We start from the raw sequence: 4,962 nt of genomic DNA, 5'->3' as shown, positions 1-4,962 counted from the left end.
AGAGATTACAAAAAAATCAGCCACTAAAAAGTCTGTAAAGGTCCTTAAAACTCACTTTATTGAGCCTGAATTTAAGAATTTGATCCTTAATCTGAGATACTAATCAACAAATAAAACAATCAGCATTAAAATGTGTGACTTTTTGTTAAATGAAGGAACCAGAAATATTCTTATTTTTATCTTTTTTTTATTAAAACAATTGAAAAACTAAACAGCTGCTTTATTTCCAACACTGGGACCAGAAACGAGTGCAAGTGCTCTTACTCTGAAAATAAGGACAATAATCTGGTTCCTCTGCTGGGATATTATGCAACCAGTGTTGTCACTGGTTAAATCGAGCTCAATATCGGCTGTAATAGCTTATTAAGACAAAGTTAGAGATATTTTCTTAAAACTAGATTACTTGTTGTTTGTTTATTTACAAGATTATTTTTCTTTATAGACAAAAAATAACAGAAACAAGGTTTTTTTTTTTTTTTACCTTCCTGAGATTTCTTGTTGGTCTCTTAAAGGCTGACCTGTAATGTACTCATTAAACCCGGAGTAATCAAACCGAGGTTAAATGTGTTAATACTAAACCTACCGGTAACTTATATGACTGTTGGTGAGCAGGTGCTGTTCTGTGTTGTCAAGAAAAAACTCCTGAAAAGTGCTTTCTTGAAACGAGTGGGAACCCTGAGGAGCTTCTTTTAGATTGTCAGCGGCCGTAAAATAGCTTCACAGATTCGTCCTGAAGACTCGGATTAACGAGTTACTGCAGTTGTCATATTTGGCACCTTTATCACCACGAGTCACAAATCGTACCGACTGACAGATGACGCCTCGCCTGGTTTCTGGTTCCAGTTAGGAGGCGGCCACGTTCCCTCGGCTTCAGAGGGAACCTGAATGAAGCCGTGTTGTTGGATGTTGTTCAGAATATTTGTCGTACAGGTTCTGATTGTTGCTGTTTCAGTCCCATCCATGTGTTTTATAGATCTGACCTCAAATTATCTTTATTTATGAATGCTACATGGAGGTCGTTAAATTAAACGACCACAAATCAGCACCAGAAACAACTTCTCAGAGTGGATTCGTCCCAAAAGATTAACTGGGGAATAAAAAGTGTCACCAGGCAGATTAATAGTATAATGTCTTCTGTAATCCTGATTTATCTGTTCTGTTCTAAGTTATTAGAAATAAAGGCTGTCGCAGCACCAGAACTCTCAGTGGATTACTTTGACTTCCTTCAGTTCCTCTCTGATCAATTATCTCATAATAAACTGAACCGCCATCACAAATAAACACAAACATACATGAAACTGAAAATGGCTTCCACAATCAATTTTGGTGATGCATTCGAGGACGCTCTGTTGGTTTCAGCTCTGCTCTGAGTCTGTTGGTTTTCCTGCAGGGTGGACCGGGACCAGATGGAAACCCGGGATTAGCCGGACGCCGCGGAGCCAACGGACAGAAGGTGAGTGACATTATTATAACTGCTCTCCTCTCACTGCCTCATCGGATCAATGAGAGCGCGGGTCCTCAAACAACAGGAAGTTAGTTAGCATTGGTCTGACGTCACGAGATTTAAAGTCCACATGAAACAGCAATCAGAGAGCTGTTTGCTTCCACGTGTGTTACATCCACGGAGTCCAGCAGCTGTAGCCTCTGGTCCTATTAGCTGACTCTGATGGACTGGGAGCTACATTAGCAGTTAGCGGAGCTGAGGCAGAGCAGTCGGAGGACGTCAGAGGGAAAACGAGACAATATTCTCTCCATAAAATATGATCCAGTTTCACCCAAATCACTGATAAAGGTGTGTTTGTACAGTAATAACAATAAATAAAACAGAAAGCATTACACTGTGTACTGACCCATGCTAGAAGAATTAATAACAAGGACTCGTTAGAGACCCAGTGGTCTTTATTGTTATATTTTCATACAATAAGTAGCAGTGTCTTGAGATAAGGGAAATAAAAACAAACTGTTGTTGTTGCTGAAGGGCCAACCAGGAGATCCGGGAGATAAAGGTGTTCCAGGATCGCAGGGACCCAGAGGGATGCCGGTACGTAGCCTGAACGTCTGCTGTGGTTGTGTTTGTATCCTGTGGAATATAAAGGGAAACTGTCTCTGCTTCAGGGTCAGGATGGAAAAGACGGTTACGGACCTGCAGGACCTAAAGGTGCCAAGGTAGAGGAGACCTCCACAGTTAAACAGAATATTTTTACATTAATGGACACTTTGGTTACTTTAGATAACTGCTCTTTCCGTCTCCATACAGGGAGATCCTGGTTTTCCTGGTTACCCTGGTCTACTGGTGAGTCCATCTGTTCCCAACATTATCAGGGGCCAAATAAAGCTGGACGCTGAACATTTAACACACAGACAGAGAGACAAACAGCAGAGTCCACTTCAACAGCAGAAGCAACCAAACGAAGGAAGAGAAAAGATAAATACTGTCTGTATACACCGATTATATCTCATTGCTTCCTGCAGTGGTTCACATTAACCGCTGCTGACATCAGTATTTTTACTTACTTACTGTTGTTTCTTGGAGTATCGTAAAATGATTCATATCCCTAAAATTTGTTCAACCTCAGATAAGAGGTTATACAAACTATAATACTTGAAAAAGGTTCTAAAACTCAGTCATAAATAAAGAAAATTGACCTGTTTTTCATCAGATTTTATTAAATAAAAACAGAAAAACACTTTCTAAAGAAAAAATGAACAAAAATTTGTACAGAAGTTATTTGAATATTTTTTGGCTGCTCCTCTTTTCTTACTTTGCCTCAAGTATGTGTCTCTTAAGTAAGATTTATACAACATGCAAAACAGAGGAAAACAAGAGGATTAGTGTCTGAAGGGAAGACTCAGAGGTCAATGGATTAATGCCAGGTTTTCCATCGCCTAGTGTTAGCCTAACTCTGGAGCGTTATTTAGCCTCTTCGGTTGCCAGCGCCACCCCTCGCCCTCTGCTCCTCCGGGGTGGCGAGGAGGCGTTTTAGGCTGCATTAGACGTGTTTACAGTCCGATGAATTACTAATGACAGGCTGATGTTATTGAGGTAAGAGAGTGCACTGAAACATCCTGCCTTTATTTATCCTCTCACTCGGTCTGGTAGAGAGGGCTTAAAGTCCGAGTGTGTTTGGATATTTGAAGATAATCCAGAGTCAATGTCTGAGAAACAGGAAGCCTGTCGAAGTGGTGCGTTCGCTGTGTGACAGAGATTGTGTGTTTGTTGTTCAGGGTGAGATCGGCAAGCCGGGACCCAAAGGATACCCAGGACGTAAAGGGAACCCGGGTCGAGGCGTGAGTCAAAACTTTGATTTATTTTAATAGTTTGTTTGGTTTTTGCTTCATTGCTGACTCTTGTTTCCGGTCTGACTGATTCAGGGAAACTCAGGCGTGTCGGGAGAATCAGGCGTAAATGGAGACCCGGGACATCCAGGACGCAGGGTGAGTATCAACCAGTCCAGACCACCTTAACTCTGCATACCACTTTAAAGCTCCAGTGTAACAAACCAATCACCGGCCCTAGATTAGGACTTTTGTCCGGCAACCGTAGTTTCTCCTACGCACTCGAGAAGCTGTCCCTTCTTAAGCCCCGCCCCTTTTTGGTAGACTTCCTCCTTTGCTGTATTTAGATACTTAGCTATGTTTTTTGCTAACATTAGCTAACTTGAGATGTGACTATATATATCTTCAGAATGTGGTTGTCTTTTCAACATAAATTAGCCTAGCATGTAGCCGAAGGACCAAATGACCCAAGGCGTTCTCAACTGCTATTGGAGCACAGAGCAAAAGGGGGCGGGGCTTAGGAAGAGTCAATCGGTTGCAATCTGCAACTTCACCTCGAAGGGCCACAATATCCTGCACACTGGTCCTTTAACAGACAGTCCGGCATATTAAACCTTCAAATTCAACATACCACCTTAACTCTAGAGCTGTTGGTCGGTCACTATTATTTGACATTTTATAAAATAAATAATTAATCACTCATGAAAATCTTCCACAATCAGCTTTAACCCTGATATATCTTTGTTTAATGTTAACTCTGTCTATGTTCCACCTTAAGAAAATAAAAATCTCTGTTTATGAACACCATGAGCAGTAAAAAGCTTTAATAAGAGTTAATAATGCCTCTTCCTCTCCTTCTTCTTCCCAGGGTCCCAGAGGTCCTGCTGGAAACATGAACATGACAGTAAGTCCACCTTAAGATTTACCTAACCTGCCAACTTTAAGGGAAATATTAACCGTTAGTCTCGGTGTTCATTGGTTGTTTTCCGTTCTGTCAGGAGTGCCAGCTGATCACTTACATCCGAGACAACTGTGGTAAGAAGCTGTTCACACTTCACAATGTTTTTGACCTTCTCACTGTTTCTACGACTCTAAAGGATGTTTTCTTTCCTCCACACAGCCTGTGCCATCGGTACGTATCTTCATCCTAACAACCACATCAGTATGGTGAGTACGGTGAGTACGCAGTGTGCCGCTCAGATAACCAGCCAGGACCAGGGGAGGCTGCGGGTGAATGCCAACTATCTCTTCTGTTGGAGTTTATTGGAAATAACCCCGAAATCTGAGTCCTGCATTCTGATTGGCTGCTGGGGGTCCATTTATTCCTGATGTAGGAGACCTACTGAGTAGTTCCAGTGAAACTGAATAAAAACAGGCTGATAGCTGCTGGTTGTTGTTAAACGTGGTGTCAAATTATATTTACTGTTTAACTGTAGGCAGTTTTATTGACTGAATGTTGCTAGCGTAACATTAGCTCTCTGTCTGTAACGTAACGGCTCTCACTCTCTCCTTCCTTCTTCTTTGCTCTACTCAACTCTTCTCTGTTGGTTTATTAGATAAATCAGAGTGCCCAGCGTATCCCACCGAGCTGGTGTTCGGTCTGGATATGTCCGAGGACGTGACCCCGGCAGCCTTCGAGAGGCAGCGCTCTGCCCTCCTCTCCCTGCTGAACGACATCACCATCGC

General features: G+C 42.1%; 1 long non-coding RNA gene across 1 annotated transcript; it reads left to right on the top strand.

The window, feature by feature from the left end:
• Positions 1 to 1,318: 1,318 nt before the first annotated feature.
• LOC118336504 lies at positions 1,319 to 4,962 on the top strand. Its single transcript, XR_004797104.1, has 9 exons — positions 1,319 to 1,453; positions 1,979 to 2,041; positions 2,116 to 2,166; positions 2,258 to 3,288; positions 3,373 to 3,435; positions 4,145 to 4,180; positions 4,275 to 4,311; positions 4,397 to 4,408; positions 4,833 to 4,962. It is a non-coding gene; the product is annotated as an uncharacterized LOC118336504 (long non-coding RNA).

The sequence above is a fragment of the Morone saxatilis genome, unplaced genomic scaffold, assembly GCF_004916995.1.
Source record: "Morone saxatilis isolate NCDOM2014 unplaced genomic scaffold, NCSU_SB_2.0 Contig24, whole genome shotgun sequence".
Classification (NCBI taxonomy): Eukaryota; Metazoa; Chordata; class Actinopteri; family Moronidae; genus Morone; species Morone saxatilis.
The sequence above is the reverse complement of the archived record's forward strand: the minus strand, read 5'-3'. Positions and strand labels throughout refer to the sequence as shown.